General features: G+C 35.8%; 1 protein-coding gene across 3 annotated transcripts in view; it reads left to right on the top strand.

The window, feature by feature from the left end:
* Window positions 1–19,192, top strand: part of SGCG (sarcoglycan gamma) — a 101,833-nt gene that overhangs the window by 19,961 nt on the left and 62,680 nt on the right. For 2 of the 3 annotated variants that reach the window (XM_083855638.1, XM_083855637.1), the window contains exon 2: window positions 11,143–11,234. The gene's annotated coding sequence lies outside the window, so the exon portion shown is untranslated. Of the gene's footprint in view, window positions 1–11,142; window positions 11,235–13,027; window positions 13,153–19,192 lie in introns of those variants that run through there. The other variant, XM_083855639.1, reaches the window with a different exon arrangement.

The raw sequence follows: 19,192 nt of genomic DNA, 5'->3' as shown, positions 1-19,192 counted from the left end.
TGCTAGTTATCAGTAGTGCTGCTTCTGCACCAAGCACATTAAATATGTATTTCAAAGTCTGAAATTGCTGGTGATTCTGAGAAAGTGACACAGAAACTTCTCTACACTGCTAATTATAATTACTGTTTCAATAGGGAAAAAAAAAAAAAAACCAACAAACCCCAAAGCTCATTTATGCTTAGTTACCTTTTGGGAATGAAAAGTAAGTATAAGGTCACTTCAGTTCATAAGAACTTGACACACGATTAGTTGCCATGTGTCCATCTGTTTGTCTTGCTATTTTTTACCTCATCTTACTAATAAGGGCATTTGCCCTCTTCTGGATCTCTTCCCTGGCCTTATACAGAACAAGTAGTTGATTTTATGTTGCATTTTCAGTAAAAACTTTTTTTAAAAAAATTTTAAGGCAGTTGTGTTTTCCATAGAGGAATGTAAGTAAGCATGTACATTTTACTGTTTACTAACCACTAAAGTGAGACTATGAATCTGTCTTTTCTTGTCATATTTAATTTTGTAGTTTCTGAATATGCCATTTAAAAATTTATGTAGCACAAAATATTTTCTGTTATTTATGTTGGAGGTTTTTTTAATTATAATTAAGTGTATAGTACTCATATAAATTTGAATTAGGTTGATGTATTTTCTCCATTTTTTAACCATACAATCATTAACAAATGCAAATTACCTGATTATCTGTACTGCTACAAGAAGGAGATTTAAAGTGGAGCTATTTGACAGTGTGTAGACCATGTACAAATCATTGTTTCAAACACTGATTGCTTGAAAAGAAAGCAGGCTACCTAAGGTATAGACTTACTATAGGAATATGCTGCATGTAGAAATAATGGTATGAAAGCCTGATCTATTCTTTTGCAGTAAAAGACAAGAGAAGACTTCTCTTGCAGTGGAGACAAGATTCTTGCAGTATATGGGGATATAAAATGCTACTTGAGCAAAGAGATGCAATTTAATGTAGAAGAATCTCTGTCTTTTGGGCCGTTCTGTTGAGGTTACATTGTATGATTCAAAGGGTATACTAATTTCCTGTATCATCTTGGGGAAGGTGCTGCTGGAAAATGTTCAGAGTGTACAGTTTTGTTGCTCACAGAGGTAGTCTTCTACATCTTAAAGGCCATTCTTCTTAACCTGTAACTTGCCCATTAAGCATCAAGAGCAGACGTGGTATCTTTCTGTTGCAAATTGGCTACTAAACCAGCAGCCTCAAAATGCTCCTTCTCTGTTTAGGGTCTGTCTTCTGTGGGATTTCCTCCATTAGTTTCTCTCAGAGTAAGGCCAAACTTTCTTACAGTACTTTACTAGCTGCTCATCCTAGTCTCTTAATGCATGGCCTTTACATGAAGCATTGTTACAATCTGCTCCAAGGATTGAACGACTTCCCTAGCAACAGTGCAAACACATTTTCATTCAACTCCTTCCAGTTCCGGAATGTGTAACCTGAAGGTGAGTCATTGTCTTCACTTTTTCACAGTCACTTGGGTATCCATATCACTGCAGGAAAAGTATTCCTATGTGCTGTTGGATGCAAAATATCACAAATGCAACACTCAGTGTCTGTCTTTCCTGACTTTCCAGTCTTCAGCTTACAACATACCCAGGAAAGCTGTCATGAAAATCAGTATGGCTGGAGGCAACTTCTCTTCTAGCCTCAGGTGTCAAAGTGCCAATCCCTCCTTGATTCAGTCTTAAAAATGTAAGGAGAAAACAAATATCCAAAAATATTGCTTCTCTTCCTGTGCCATTTTCAGAAGAAAATCTGAATATAGTCTTGACCAGACCTTTTCTCCCCAAACTATTTCAGTAGCAAACGAAACTGCCATCCTTTCCCTCTGCTCACTCTTCTGGCAAGCAGTAGAGAATTGTGGGGGAATTTTGAGAGATACCTGTAAGTATTTTCACATGCAACTGTGAATGTATTAGGCTATATATCTGTTTTTAAAATGCCTCTATTATTTTTTTTGTCTTTTGGGGATATTATATACAAGACAGACAAGGAGCACTAAATTGTATAAGAAATAAGAGCTGCTAGCTATTGATAGTAAAGCAAGATGCCCTTGACTTAAGAAAAGGCTTAAAATCTAAGCACGTCAAGCAAAGTTAATGAGGAAAGAGAAGTACATCAAGTGTATACTAGAACTTGCTTGAGAATATAAAAATCAAGTGCTCTGGTACTGATGGTTTTGCCAACTCAGAATCAGATTCTAAGACTCCCATGAGGCAAGTAAAATCAGTTAATTATAAAGCCTAACAATGGCAATTAAAGAGAAATAGCCTCAAAAATACGTGCATATTCTGAAAATCTAAAAGGCTTGGCACTGGCTACTTGTATGTTGCTGGTTATCCTTTAAGGCCTCTTCCTATCAATATTCTAGGAAATATCAAGGATACTTTCTTAGGAAGTGCTAGAAAAAGAGATGGCTCTAAGTCATGGCTAAACTGGATATGCAGCTAGTTATACTGTGCATAAAAGGGTCCATTCAGTTTTGTACAAGAGCTGACTAGAATAGTGCACTTTTAGACTGATTTTGGTGCTTATCTGCTGGATTAATACACCGTAACAGAGTAGGTGTGACAACCCACCCTTAAGGGGAAGTTTGGGTCATCACAGTAGGTTGGAGATAGTCAGACACCTTTATCTTAGGAAATGGACAGCAAATTTCTGGAAGTTGTTTTCTGCTGGAGAGGCTGATTTGTGCTTTGTGTAACTGCAGCCATTTTCTAACAGTCGATGGCCTGGGTATTTGACTGCACGGCTGAAAATTAAGCAGCCTGTTTGTGTAGTTATCCAGACAGTAAATGAGATGATCATACCAACTAGGATGCAGCTGTTGTCACTTCAGCTGATGCAAAGCCAATGAAGTGTGAGAAGTAAAGATGTGACATTAAATGTTTTGAGTAAATAGCAGGGAAAAAAACTTTTAACCATGCATTCTGATTATGGTTAAAATGAATGTATTCCCTACCAATCAATTACTGTGGCTAGTAATTTTGAAAATACTATGACTCACACGTTCACTAGAGTAGAAACTTGGGCATTTGGTGATAATGTTTCTAACTAAAATCAAACAAATTCTCTCCTATTTTGCACAACTAGAGCAGCCAAGTAGAGCCTAGTTTATTTTGTTGTCCATTTCCATGCTACTTTTTTCTTTATTATTTGTTATTTTTCAAAATAACCTGTTAGAATAGGATTCCTAATTATAATAAACATTGCTCCAGATAGCGCTACTATTATTTCTTGTTTAACCTGATTAACTCTTTATTTTGCAAGTATATTCAAACTCTGCTCAATAATTTGGGATGTCATATTCTTAAAAGACTGCCAAAATTTATCAGTTTACATCTGTCAATTTTAAGTCAGCGCCTCCACTGTGGTTAGTCTGCTTGCTGTGGTTGCCTACAGCTCAGCCTCGAGGATAACCCTTCAAAGTACTAGATAATTACACTATTCCCATAGTTAATTTAAGCATTTCAATCAAACAGGAAATAGCTTATAGTCTGTTCCCTGGTTGATTATAGTTTCTTCTATATTAAAAGGGCGCCACTTAACATTTGCTTGCTTATGCCAGATGGCAAGTTCCTAATTAAATTCACTTCTCCTGTGCCTAATTTTTCTGCTTGCATTTTGGCAAAGCTAAAATCTCAGTAGGGCAAACAGATAGTTGGGGTATACTAACAGCATTATTATTGTTATTTTTATGGTCTTTCTTATGAATGGTAGCTCAAAAAGCATCTTATGGGTCAAGAGCTGTGACTTAACCTTTGGTACTAAGGCTCTGCTTCAATACAAGTTCAGAATGTCAAACCAGATTCTTAAAACATTATTTTCTCTATACTTTTAATGCTGCTCTTTAAGGGCTGTTCAGTTTTTTTCCACAGAAAGCAGAAGCACAAATTGCTATTTTATTGTGGTGGTTGATAAGAATTGCTTGTCCATTTTCTGCTTCCTTTGCATTGGCCTTCTTCTTGTCTTCTTAGAAATACTAGAAGAGGTAAAAACTCCTGAGATAAGTGCTGAGCTTCCTTTGTCCACTTGATGAGGACAATCATCTTGATCCAGAAAAGTGACTCTGAATTAAGTACTTCAGTCTTTAATTCTTAAATATGGTTTAGTAGGTTCTTCATGGAGTGATCTTGGGAAATGATCAATTATATTTTTTAATGTGTAGTGGGTTCACCCTGGCTGGATGCTCAGTGCCCACTAGAGCTCCTCTATCTCTCCTCTTCCAAGCTGTATGGGGGAGGGAAAATATAATGAAGGTTTCATGGGTTGAGATAAGAACTGGGAAAGATCTCTCACCAAATACCGTCATGGGGAAAACACACTTTATTTGGGGATATTACTGAATTTATTACTAACAAAATCAGAGCAGGATAATGAGAAGTAAAAACAAATTTTAAAAATACCTTTCCCTACCTCTTTCTCCTTCTCGTATCTACCTCCCTCTCCCTAGCAGTGCAGGGAGACAGGGAATAGAAGTTACAGTCAGTTCATCACATGTTCCTGTCACTGCTTAGGGAGAAGAGTCTCCCTTGCCTCCAGTATGGGATCCTTCCCATGGGAGACAGTTCTCCATGAACTTCTCCAACATGAACCTGTCCCATGGGCGAGAGTTCTTCACAAACCGTTGCAATGTGGGTCACTCTTCCACGGGTGCAGTCCTTCAGGCAGAGCCTGCTCCAACATGGGACCCCCACAGAGTCACAAGTCCTACTAGAAAACCTGCTCCAGTGTGGACATCTCTCTCCACACGTCTGCAGGTCCCTGCCAGGAGCCTGCTCCAACATGGGCTTCCCATAGGGTCACAGCTCCTCTCAGACATCCATCCACCTGCTCCAGTGTGGGCTCCTCCATGGGCTCCAGGTGGATTTCTGCACCCCTGAGGATCCCCACGGGCTGCAGAGGCACAGCTGCTTCACCACAGTCTGCCCCAGGGGCTGCAGGGGAATCTCAGCTCCAGTGCCTGGAGCACCTCCTGCCCCTCCTTCTGCACTGACCCTGGGACCTGCAGGGCTGTCCCTCTCACATGTTCTCACTCCACTACTCTTTGGCCACAGTTACATCTGCCCAATAACTGGGTTTTCCTTCTCAAATATGTTATGCCAGAGATATCACTGTCATTCCTGATTGGCCCAACCTTGGCCAGCAGCACAACCATTTTGGAGCCAGCTGGCATTGGCTCTGTCAGACGTGGGGGAAGCTTCTGGCAGCTTTTCACAGAAGCCACCCCTGTAGCCCCTGTGCTATCCAAACCTGGCCATGCAAACCCAATATGTAACTGTGTTTTGTCAACCAAAGATTGCCCAGGCCTTCAAGATGTGAACTGTTTTTCTGGGTTGACTCTGTGCCTGAATGTTAACATGTGTTAACTATTTCTTGGGAATTTAAAAATGAGGGACTCAGTTTCGCAGTCAAAAATGGAAGTGCGATAAAATACTGTATACTTCTAGTTTTCAGAATAATAGTTAATATATCTGTGGTTTAGGCTGTTTTACTCTGTAGCACAAAAAAATGCTTTTTATTGTGGCTTTTCTCACCCTCCACCCCATTTTTGGCATTTTAAAATGCTGGAGCTTTTTTCCCCTGGCATTCTTTTAGTGAGTCAGAGGGTGTAGTATGATTTTGATTGCAAAATTAATAGTAATCTACTTCAGAACAGCTTTACAATGGGAACTTGTAAAAGGAAAAATCATTTATCATTCAGCGGTTTATAACATAGTTTTAAAGGAAAAGTAAAATGCTTTGGGAACAGTGCTTTTTCTTGGCTACCAAAAAAACCACAGGAGATAATCAGGATTGGATAAAAGCTTTTCCTACACTGACATTAATTCATTCAGTGGCAGTGAAAATATGTCTGATGTCAGAGAACACATAATTTGGTTATATTATGGTGTATACTGTGCAGATTATTGAAGAACAGTGTGTCCTTTTGTCCATTAGGAAATTCATTCCACAACGTAGGTGGGTATGGCCTAACCTGGGGGCTCTTTTTTCTTCTTGCTTGATGTGTTCTATTTATAAGACTGACTATATCAGAGAAGACCTCAGAAGGAGTTAGAGAAGATTGTAATTCCTTAGGGGCATAAAAATACTCTAAAAAAGACAATCTCAGAAATGACAAATTTATCAAGGAGTAAAAAAGTGGGAATACGCACAATGAAGGTCTAAAAACTTGCAGCTTTAGAGGAACAGTTAAGAGTAGAAATTGCTGCAAAGGCCACAGAGCTGCAAGTCAAATTTCACAGGTGATAAAAGGGAAACCTCCTTGAACTTCAGAGTTTTTTGCCATATAATTACTGAGGGGACAGACATCAGGTCTGAAAGGAAGGGTTCTCTGAGCAAAGAAAAATGGCCAGGAAATCACTTGTTCATAAGCTTTCTTCTATTTTCATTCTGTCTTATCTGGCTGCTTCCAGGTTCTCTATTTAAAAATTTAAAAAAAAAGTAGTATAATCTTGATGCATATTTTGAGGAGCTCACCTAAAGGAAACTTTGAAACAGATCCACTTTAAAGTTTTGTTTTATGTGCATAACTAAAAATTACAGCTTCTTGTGTCTAGATTAGTGCTAAATAAAATTTTGGATATAAATTCTTTATATTCTTGTTTTGCTCCTTCTTTGATTTATACTAACACCCTCATTTTACTTGTATCAAGATTTAATTAGGATAATGACGCATTTTACATATTAGCTAAAACATACATTTGAATTAACTCTCTTTTCAATTCTATGCATTTTCTTCTGTTAGCTTTTAAATGTTAATTTTATGGGGGGGGTGGGTTTGCAAGTACTTTTGATATTTTGTAAGCTGTGCAACAAATAATTTCAATAAGTTCTCTTTAGGTCTCATAACAAATTGTTGAGAATGTGTTCATTTATTTATACTAAACTGCCAGTCTTACTTATTCTCTTTCTTTGAGCACACATGCTGATCTGTAGTATGACCATCCTAAAATAACTTTTCCCTCTTGTTTAACAAGAAAGAAGCACTGTTTTAATACTGTACCTTTACAATATTAAATTGTTTTCCCTATTTTTGTCACTTTTATTGAAGACTGAAGTTTTTAAAAAATTAAACTAATGCAGATTCCTTCCATAATTTAATAGTCAGTTGCTCCAAATATAAAATTGGAATCCGCTAAATTCTGAGGATTGGGTCTGTCAGGGCATGAGTTGTGGGACAATGGTTCCTGTTACAGGGTTCTGGCCAGAGCACTGCAATTTCCATATTTTCGCTTCTCTTCTAAATGTTTTGAAACTGGAGAAATTTTTCTTGTGTGCCTTAACTTTCTTTTTTTCTTTCTGGGAAGATGCATGCTGGTACTGAATGAGAAAACTATTCTAACTAATGAAGTAGACACTGAATAACTAGGCTTAAACAGAATTTTATGTGCTTTATATGCTTTTGTTTCAAATGCAAATTAGATAAGTGCTTTCTTTCTCAGAATTAAATATATACTATGTTACTGAAATATAATATTTAATAATAAAATGACAGGCTTTTATATCTCTCAATCACCAGTACTTCTGCTCTGTCAGTGAGTAGTGAAGGAAGCAAGAAAAATTAAAGAAGATAAAAGAAATAGAAAGAAAGCAAAAGAGAGTCTTAAATTCATTGCGTTCTTTATGATTTGTATCTGTACAAGCCATTAGGCAATATGAAAATGTGGATACAGAGGCAGTGCTTCCAAGACCTAATAAACCTGTTCTACCACGGAGGGACAGTCATTCTGGTTTTTGTTTCATACAGCCACCAGTGCTGGGTGACAGCCATGTGTTTCACCTGAGTGCCTCAGAATTCAGATATCCCAAGGCAGACGTCTGGCTCTGGACATTCAGTGCATTTCAGGTTTTGCTTTTAGTAAAGGCCAGATGATGTAAGAGGAAATGTTATGACCAGAGAACATGAATCGTGGTTCTCTGTTGCTTGTCACTGCTGTTGACATCTGTTGTAGAAGTGATTTGACATCCTGTATGAAATGGAATTGTAAATACACTATTCTGCCTGTCACAGAGTGCTCACTGGTGGAGCTGTGAGTAGGTGCACAGTGAATCATATCCTAAAATAAAAATCCCAATGCATAAAATAGCACACCTATTTAAAAATGCTTTGCTCCACCCTCCTGTCCAGAATATTAAAGAGTTGCATATGAACCCAAGTATACATTTCTATATGCTTTGGTAAGTATGCCAAAGAAAAAAACACTTCTGGTTTCCTGTCTGAGAAAAAGCTAACAATTAACTTCCTCAAGCTAACAGTATTTGCACTCCATGCTTAGGAGAATGCTTGAATTATACCAACAATGCAACAGGGCAAAATCATTACAAATCTGCTTGGACATTTAGTATTTGGTGGTTTTTTTCCTCCTTGATACTTAGTTAGGCAACATTTTCTGCTTTTAAGGTAGTGCTATAGCAAGGTCCCTCCGTTATGTCTTCCAGTCTGCGTAAACTACAGACTCCAAATTAATCTTTTTAGCTGGGCTCTTTGGAAGAGCCTACAAACATGAGCTTTCTTGTTTGCTCTTAGAAGATAAATTTATCCCAACTTACCTATATTCTAGGGCAGCTGTCTGGCTCATCTTTGCACAGAGTGCAGTGGTGAGAACAGAGTACACATGCAGCTTTTCACTTGTTGCTTCACTACTTAATCTCTTTTAAGGTTTGTGCAGAATTATATTCACAGAAATGAAATATTTTTAAATCAGATTGTGTGAAGATGCAATCCAAGCAGAAGATAGCATTTAACACATCCTTTCCCCCAAAAAACCCTTAACTAGCTCTCTGTAGTATTTGAAACAGTTCCGTATAAATTAATTTAGTGTCTATGTGAATTTGAAAAGCTATTAAGTAGAGCTGGTGAACAATAAGTGAAAAAGATTCTTCTTCTGGACCCACTGAGTGTACTGGGGAGGAAAGATAAGAGAATGCATTAAAAAGTGGAATAGAAAAAAGGGGTGAGGCAGCAAGGAACAGCAAACTAACAACTGAAGCAGTGGTTGAAACACTGTTAGGGTGATCAGGCAATGGACCCACAGCCAGCTCTTTGTGCTCACAGATGAAAAAAGTTCCTAGAAACCAGTCCTGACATGCACTGACACATAGGAGAGTGGGATACTTGCAAGTTCTTTAATTTTCATATTGTCTTAGATAGTACTTTTCAGATTTTTCTCTTTTCGTTTATTGTTGTATTGTTAATTCTCTAACGAAACGTAGTTATCACAAATTTCAAAGCTGTTTTGCACCTCTTTACAGATGTCATGGAATGGTCTAAGCAGATCTCCCTTAAAGCCTTATATTTGTGGATGGCATCTTTATATTTTAAAAGGTTCCTATTGGAGTATTTTCCACTTCATAATTCTTTAAAACAATTACATTTTTATAGATTTAATTGGCGCAAGAGTAACTTTCAAGTGTTTCTCTCTGTTTATATGGGAAACATATAAGACTCTTTTGGCTCACTCTTTTGTTCAGGTTTAGAAGATTATGTACCATTTTAAATATTCAGCATATCCCTATCCTTAGGAGGGGGCAAGGTCTCAATCTATCAATAAATGAACAGCTGTCCTACCCCTTAAAAATTTAAAAAGCACATTAAATATAGCAAATTCAAAATGCTCTGGAGGGAAACACTAGAAAAATTCCTTCCAACACCTCTTGCTTGATATCACAGTGGAGCCTCTAATGTAGTGGGAAGTCAGGAGAACTGGTAAACATCAGTTTTGAAAAGGTGATTTTTTCTGTGGCATCATTATTCAAGCTCATGAGCAAATGCCCAAGAACAAGAATAGGTGATACTTGGACATTTCCCCTCTGTCACTGGTAGTTCAGAGATGTCTGGTAACTAATTACTTTTTATATTTTTGTCCATTATTAAAATTATCCCCCACTTTAGTTGTTTTAGAATTTGGTTAATTACTGGTTTTGCATCCATACTTTTTTCCCCAAGGTTTCTACCATTTTATCTTTAAATTTGCTTTTGCTGCACTACTTGATCTTTCTGAACCTTTACCCCAAAGTATCTTTTAATATTTCGTATGTCAAAACTCTTGTTTCAAAGAATCTTTTAGGTTGAAAAAGATCTCTGCTATCATCTGGAGTTACACATCTGTACAGCTTAATTTTTGTTATTTTTAGTGTTTTCCACATAATTACAGGATTTCAGATAAATTCCATTTCCTATACAGGCTAGAATATTCCTGTTTCCTAAATACCCTTTGCTTACCAAATCCTTATCACCACTTAAATATCCTTTGCTTACCAGTGCTTATCACAGTCTTTAAAAATCTCACAGATTTGAAAAGTACCTGACAGGACCAAATATCTTATATGTCCTTTCTAGTTAGATTAATTACTTGAACTGATGCCTGATAGTGTCTTTTCCTCCACTATGTTGTTTTGTACTTTGAGGAATAAGCAGATGTTCTTGAAGTCTTACACTGAACTTTTGTTTAAAAAAAAAAAAAAAAAGAGGGAAAAAATGTAGACTCGGTTGAAATTGCAGAATATTGAAACCATCATTTCTGTTGGGTTCTTTTCCTGAGATAAGTTTGCAAGTGCTTCTAGTTATTCAGGTGCTGGCATGGGTGGGCTCTGACAATGTGGAAGATAAATATGTCTGCTTAGTTATCTTTCCAGGACTAAGTCACCAGCCACTGACTTTCAAAATCTAATTGAAAAGGAGGTTGGCAGCTTGGGGTGAGGAGTGGGATGTAAACATTCTTTAACTGTGCAGAGAATTACTTGAGGGACAGAAAGATTTAGATTTTGTAAAAATGCAATGTAACCCCATAATTGACGTTGTTGTTCATTATACTAATGGATTCCAATCTTATAGTTGCAGCAGAAATATTTTTTATCATTTTGCACACAGATTTTTGACTAATGTTTATTTCATATTTACTGTAAACTCTGCTGTCATGAGCATTTGCAGTTCAAACAGCTCTTGGGTGTTCAGTGTTTCATTTGTTTGTGTCACTTTTAAGCTGAGTAAATTTTGGCCTATCACTTGTAAGATGTTGTCAGTTAAAGTGGTGAGAAGAGTAGTTCATGAATGTGTCTTATTTTTTCTCCATACTCAAGCAAAATTTTGCTTTCTCTTTTCCTTCTTTGCATTTAAATAGGAAGACAGCTGCCTTCAGATGATACAGAACTCACTGACAGTTGCTCTTTCTTCAGTCCTACTTCATGAGAACTTCAGAAGTTACTAACTGAGGTATTTATTTGTTCTTTTCATTTTTTCAAGTTTTAACTTTGCAGAAATTAGTTATGTGGAAGAGCAAGACAAAGGAGACATCCAGACCATTGAAGAGAAATCACATATGGAAAATAGCACAAAGTTCTCTCATAAAGAGAGCTACTGGGTGATAGGATCTAATCTTTCAATACCTAGGCACTGTGTTAGTCAATCTTTTTTATATGTTGAGAAATCAAATAATTACAAATATGTCCAAAAAAACCATGTTAAAATGCAGTTACAAATATTTGGATTTTGAAGGTCATGTGTCCAGTTTCATCTGATCCTCTGAATTTCTCCAAGAATGGACAAAAGATTTTGGAGAAAATCTCTAGACATGAATACCCAATTAACTAAATAATGACTAAATAATGAACCTTCAAAATTGTCCATCATTTATAGGTTTCTTCCTCTTACTTAAAAGGAATTTCAATTAAAGAAAAGCTTTGGTACTAACACAACATACAAATGCTTTCCTCATACTTTATCTGGGACACAACCTTGAGATTAAATACAAAATTTGTTTTAAAAATACTGATAAATATTTTTATTGGAAATATTGTCATTTTTGGCAGATATCAGTGAATTAATTTCTTTGCAGAGAAAAGAACACCATTTGTATATGTAAACAGAGTCTGATAAAGGATTTATGGCCACAGAACTCATGAAGAGGAAAAAAGTATCTTGTAAGCCTGCGATCAGTTGGATTTGTGTCAGTCCTAAATTTATGATCTGCAGCTGTTAAATGTGTGATAGGAGCTTCATCTTCTAAAGCGTGGTGACAGTGTGAGCACATGGCTGAGAAAAAGGAAACAGTGCTTTCAGAGATGAAACGTGGGTGATGGCAATGCTTCACACGGTACAAACCTTTTATTCTGTAAATCTTGCAAATGTATGTTTTAATGCTTTTTAAACTGTGGAAAGCAACTGGCACAGATTCCAAAATATCTGAGGTTGAACAAGAAGTCTGCTGGTCAATGTTTGTATAGACAGTCTAATGTAAACAGTGCCAGGCTGGAATTCTTTTTCTGCATTTGAGAGCTCAAAGCTTTGATGGTACTGGAAAAAAAAAAAGCATGTCTTATAACTTCTAAAATGTCTGAAATCTGAAAGAATGTAACATATGCAATTTTTTAAATATAAATATAGCTTCTAGTTTTATGTGTGTCTATGCATATATATACATCTGTGTTTTAGATACCAAGATAGGCTTAATTTCTTGGAAAGATGGGTAATTGTTAGTATGGTTCTTGTATAAAATTTATATGTGCTATTATAGGTATATTACAATATCTATATTTCCTTTTTTAAAGAGACTTTTTATATGCCAGCCAGTGTACATTATAGCTAGAATAATGTTAGCATTAAAATGAAAAGTTTTCAGAAAATAGACTCTTAAAATTCAATTTTGATGCTACATACAGATTCAGAAAAGAAAGCAGAAATCTTTTTTGTTTCTAATTTTGCATTGTGTGCTGTTAGCAGCCAACTCTGATAATGGTTTTTACGTGCAGGTTCTGTGGAGTGCTCACATTCTGAGACTTTAATAAAGAAGTTTAAATTACGTGACGGGTTGAGCGATTTTGGTGCTCGTTATGGATTGGTTATGTCTTAGAGAAGGGCAGTTCATTTCTGGAGTCAGTTCACAACTGTTTTAGCAGTAGAATTAACCGCTTATGTCACAGATTATAATTAGCTGTGTCTGTGTGCCAGAGCAACAGGATGGAATGCAAAACATAGCCAAACATGTGAACAAATTTTCTTCCAGTGATATTTGGCCAGACCTAAAATATCTTCCACTCCAGATCTGAAAGTAGTGGAAAAGTTAGACAATTCTCTCTTGGAAAGAGACTAGTTGTAGTTTATTTACAAGTCTGCATTGTTTCAAATCTGCAAGGTAAGTAACAATTTTTAAAATTTATTTTTAAATCTGTATTAAAACATGTTACCATGTTAACAAATGAGTTATTTTTGTTCTTTACTTGTTACATGGTTGTATTGAGCTTCCCCCCTGTCTAAGTTTCTGTGCAACATTTCAGACTGATTGTCTTTATCTAAGGATCATTTTGATACCTATGTGATTTGATTTAGGGCCTGAATTATGTGTTCATTTTTAACTACAAATATTATTTTAGATTCAGATAGTTTATTTATACTTGGTTTTGCAGTTAAATGTATCATTAAGTTACATAGTTTAAACCTGCACTTCTGTAATATTAAGGAGCTAAATTAAAAATTTTAAGTTTAGTAACTTTTAAATCTTTTACAGTATTATTTTACTGAACTTACATAAATATCTGATTTGCAGTAGTAAACCTCTGGTGGTTGTAGCTATAGCTTTCTCTCAGTTTATTTATCACATACCAGAGGTTAAGTTTAGTCAAGAATAGATCCATGGTTCTGCTGAACATTTCTTTTTGTCTTGATTGTGTGATAAAAACCTCCCACCTGAGAAATTGTTATCAAAATTGTTTCTAACTTCTGTGAAGCATACTTGTATTAATATAGGGCATATAATTATGTGTGTACAGAACTCCTTTTGCAAGTTTGTAATCTCCGTGAATTCAAATACATTTTCTCTTGGATAATTTCACTGCCTGAAAGAAAATTACCAACTAGGTATCAGTGGATTACTGACTCATTATCAAATGATTTATTGGATGATACTTGGTGTCTCGCCACCAACAGGTGCTTGCACAGCATATTAATCATGAATTTGAATAAGCACATAAGTTCCTAAAACAGGATATTGCCAAAGTGTAGGAATGTGATTTTAGTGCATCAACACCAGTCAGTTAGGCGCTTTTTACCAAGATATGGGTGTTTTTACTATATCTGTCTTAAATCTCCTCCTACTTGAGGAGAAGGTGAATCATGTCTTACAGTGTCTATCTGTCTCCATTTTCTGTGGAGAGGGTGTAGGTGAGTGTGGCTGATGTTGTCTGTGTTTGGAGAGATGAATTTTGGCCTGCACAGCCACTTCCAAATGAGTAATCCATTTGAGTGAAGTATAGAAACTTTGTACCATAAAGTTCTGGAATAGTTAAGATTCTGATGTTTTGTTTGTGATACAGTCACAAATGATGCCACTTTGGCGGAGATGGATTTCTATTTATTTTCTAAATAAGTGTTCTATTAGATAGACCCCTGCTTTCTATTATGTAATGAAGAAAAAATGATCCTAGAATACCACCAAAGGATAAGAACAACTACATGGAGTTAAGTTTAAAAAAAAAAGGATCTATATTAGGCCCAGCATTAGAGGGAGCCACTTAAAATCTCTTTTTCAAACCTTTATGCTTTTGTTAACAGCATGCCCCTCTTTCCTGGTTGAAAACTCAGTGGTTTAAAGCATGTTATATTTTGAGTTTTATTCAAATCATAAGGCACATAAAGTTATGTGTACAAAGATCTTCTTGCTTCAATAGCCTCGTGATACTTTTTTCCTTCCTGTGGAAAGTAATGCCTTGTACATGAAATACAAATCCCAGGTCCTAACCTCTAACTGTTTTTAATTATTTTCATGACTTGGAATTAAGTAAGCTGGATTTCCTGTGGACTTATTTCTCAGAGTTGATTGTCTTAGATTGTCCTACATGTTTAACGAGCAGTGACTGAAGTTTTTTGGTAACAGGACATTTACATTTAAGGTCTTTTTCTCTCATGAGTTTTCTGATATTTTATAAGGTCTTCATGGCCATTGCAGTCCCTCAGAAAAGACATAAATGGGGGTTTATTTTCTCTATCATCTCATGTTAGAAAATTTGCAGGAATGTAGTATTTGAGGCATCTGCTTCTTTGTTGAATTTTGTTTAAATGGCCAAGAAACTCAAAAGTTATTAATGGTAGGGAAAATGAATGGGAGACAGATGATTTAGACATTGACATAGGGTTTGGTTACTTTTTTTATTTATTGAACCAGGCCAAAAGCATCATGGCAGTTTGGATAACAGGTTAATTCAATATCCTGGTCAAATTTTCAGCTCGGGTAATAGTATTCTCACTATTTAATTCATCTTAGCTTTGGCTACCTGGGCCAGTCATCTCATTAAATCTTTCTGTGTATCTGCCAAAAGCTGTTGAACAGCTGCTGCATTTCATGCCATGGTTGGTTATGTTTCTGTGGTGGATGAAGTCTGTATAAGACTCTGAAGAGAAATATAAACTAAAATACATAAATATTTTTTTAAATGGAGTATGGTATGTACTGAAGTATCGGATAATGCTGGTGGCAGCCATAAAACACATGCTTTTCAATAAGGCGTATGTTTGTTTGTGTTTGTGGATATGCATATCCTCAAAGTTGCCTGTAAGAATCACATATATGTATTTTCAATAAAGGGATGTGGAGATGGAATCATCTTGTAGTTTTAACACTCTTCAGTTCCTCCTTTTTTATTTGCTGTGCTGTCAGAAATTTTAGTACGTTTGCTTCATCTTACCTTTTCCCAGTATTCCAAGTGCCAGATACTAAATTTTATACAAACTTTTTCCATCCTTGCCTTATTAGTTGTGAATACTAGTGGCTTTAAGAAAAGGCTGACTGTGTAGAGTATGACAGCCTGTTTCATGTTAAAGTTTCACATAGGTCCTGCCTTCAATTTCCAAGCTGTTAGACCTTTCTGTGAGAAGCATGCAGACTCCTGATGGAAGTAGACATGACTGCAAAGTTCCACTGCACCCAATTTCCTCAGTTTTGAGGAAAAGGATTTTAAGTGAGAGGCAGTAATAATTACATAAGAAACATGTTCTGGTAACTCCAGACTGCTGAAAGAAAAATAAAATGGAAGAGTTTCTTAAAAAAGAAATGCTCTGGAATGAAGCTGACTCTGTAGAGCACACCTGTAGTAATGAACCCTAACCACAGACCAGGCTGTGTTAGCAACACTGGAGGTATCAAGCTCCTTCCAGAGGCCTCTTCCAGTCCAGCTTTGGTCTGGAATAGATGATCTCCAGAGGTCCATTACAGCCCAATTTTTTCTAGGATTCTCAGAATTTGTTCAGATTTTCCTGACTATTCACTTTATTGTTAATATTAATTACCTGCTTGTTTTTGTTTAGTCACCTAGCTGTCTTACTAGCTGGTCCAATCTTCAATGTTTCAGAGTTCATGGAAGAGGAAATCACAATTTAATCAATATGTGAGATTGGTAGCTAGCAGTATTCTCAAGCCACCTAAAGTTGCTGTAGATTGCGAATTAACTGGAAATTAATTGGAAATACAAGGAAAGAAATAGATGGATTCAGAACTTGAAGCTAAAAAACTAACAGTATTACTTTAATATTAGCATTCCCTGTGAGCTGAAAAGCTATGGGAGGGTATTTGTTTGCCTGGCAGAAAAGGTTGCTGTTATTGATTGCCTGAGTGAAAGTTTTCACAGTAGGGATAATAAGATGATAAGACAGATTTCAGTGTGTGGAGGAGGAAGAGGTTGATTTGAGTTTGGCCTCAGTGCAAAACAAGAAAGTGAGCATGGTGAACAATCCCAAAGCCAGCATGGTTGAGGCAGAGAAGGCAGTGTCAGGTTTGTTCCCTCCACATTCATGTGACATTGTCCTGTTACACATTGTGCCATCACAGTACACCCCAAGACTTCTGGCGTATATTCTGGTGCTGTAAAAAGTCGTATTTGAGGGCTGAAGTTGTCCAAGTTTACCCAGAGGGTACCCAGAGCCAAGTTTTATGTAGTATGGATGGGTGTGGCATAGAATTTTATGGAGGTGGAGCCAAACCTTTTGTAGGGTGGGCAGCAATACCAAGATAAGACCTGGTAGTCCTGTGCTGCTCATACTACTTTCAGGCTATTTTTCTAGTCTCAAATGCTCAAACAGGCCTGATGTAGCCTTTATACCCAAAAAACTTGCCTAATTTTCAGCCCTACTGTTTAGTATAAGAAAAGATACTTTTTTTAGCTCAACACATTTTTTTCTTGTAAAATTTTACTTCTAGTTTCGATCTGTTATGGTGGATATTTCCTACTTAATGAGAATACTGATGACGTCTGCTGAAAACTGTTATCTTGCTTAAACACAGAACTGCATTACAAAATAGTTTATTCCATTTTGAATGATTTCATGAGTCATTTAATAATTGTTTGATGCATGTGTGAAGATAATACTTCCAAAAACAGAAATTCAGTTCTTATATTGACAGAATTGTATAAGACTATTAATGTATTGTCATAACAGAGAAAAAAGCATTTCTAAGCTATATTTGATAAAACCACTGTATTTATTTGAGTATCCTCCATTCTTTCTGAATTGAAAATTTTGTTGAAATTCTGTTAGTAACAACTTTCACAATCTGTGAGAGTACTTGCTTTTTAAATATATGTTCTTATTTTATTAATTTTGTTTTTAGTTAAACATCTGTTGAGCTGATAGTATTGTGATTCACACTTGGTGATTTGTTTTAACTGATTTTAGTCACATCTATGGAAGAAAAAGCTGTATCCCTTTAGTCATATTGAAAACTTCAGAAATACTGTTTAAATTGAGAACATTAATATTACTGTTTTCCTGTATCAGAAATCCTGAGGCACCTAGCAAAGAAGGATTTTAACTCAAGAAAAAATTCAAAGCTAGCACTCAAAAAATTATGTAGAAATAAGCTTCGATTTAGGATTGTTTAGTAAGCAAAGTGTATAAATGGCTAGAATGCAAAATAAGGAAAACAAAAGCAGTAGAAAGCAAAATTAATCTGTATTCCTTTGCATTATCAAGAGATTCCATCTTTTGGTAACTTTTTTTTAACTTTCTTCAGCATGTCTAGGTACTTCCTCTTTCTCCCCATATTTTACAATCTCCGCTTCTACATCTCATATTCGTTTTCTGAGAGTACTCACTATTTAGCCTTTTTCTCTTATCCTCAAGTGTCTACTCACAGTATTTTACAGTAATTAAAATGTAGAGACTTTTTTACATATCTGATCTCATATTTTCTTAATTCACAGTAAAAAGAAATAAAAACATTTTTAATACAATTTTCCCCTACTAAAAGAGATCTCCACCTTATGAGGGATGATTTTAAATTTCAGCTGAATTTATGCAGCATTTTCTTTAAATTGAAATAATAGATTCTAAAGCTTTGAGGACACTCTGCTTATGTATACCAGAGGCTGACTAAAATCTCTGTTATTGTTATGTTGAACTAAAGCTTTTCTGAAAAGTGATTACCTTCCAGAAATGTGTATGACATTATTCTTCACTGCCAAGTAGGGAGTCAAAATCTATCCTAGGCAGAGTTTAGTTACCCAGTTGGTAGAGAACAGTCCAAATCACTGTAAACCTGGACTAGGTGAACCTGTAGGCACTAAGATATAGCATCATTTATCTTTATTTTGCCATTAGAAACTTGCATATTTTTCCAGAATTTGAGTTTAGGAAAGCCTGATTTACAGCTCTTGGTTCTCTGATCGTATCTTAGGCTACAAAAACTGATTGATGGATCAAGCACTACTGTCCAAATCTGAAGAACAAACAACATCTAACTGAAGTTTGAAAAGACAAATTATACTTGTGTTCTATCAATGTCTTTTCTTATGTATGCCTAAAGAATAACTTTAGAAACTTCAGACATACTTTCTGGAAAAGGTAATGTGCTTGTTATTTGATCCAAATAGGAATTGTTTTCCAGTTACTCAAATTGGAATCTTTAAAATGAAGAAAAAATCCTAATTTCAGATTATACTATTTTATTTACATCAGTAAATCAGCTTTCAACTAAACTTAAAGGATTTTAGTAATACCTGCTAATTTCCATTTTGGATTAAATACTTTCTGTGGAAAATTCTACTTCGAAGTACAAGAAGTATATATGTTATGTCAAATAAGAGATTTTCCTTTTAGTTTATCTTGGAATGTCTACATACTTAACAGGTAATTTGGGTTTTGTTAATGGTTTTTACAGCTAACTGAAAGATCAGCTGTGTCTTTCT

Source organism: Zosterops lateralis, assembly GCF_965231275.1.
Source record: "Zosterops lateralis genome assembly, chromosome: 2".
Taxonomy (NCBI): domain Eukaryota; kingdom Metazoa; phylum Chordata; class Aves; order Passeriformes; family Zosteropidae; genus Zosterops; species Zosterops lateralis.
The sequence above is the reverse complement of the archived record's forward strand: the minus strand, read 5'-3'. Positions and strand labels throughout refer to the sequence as shown.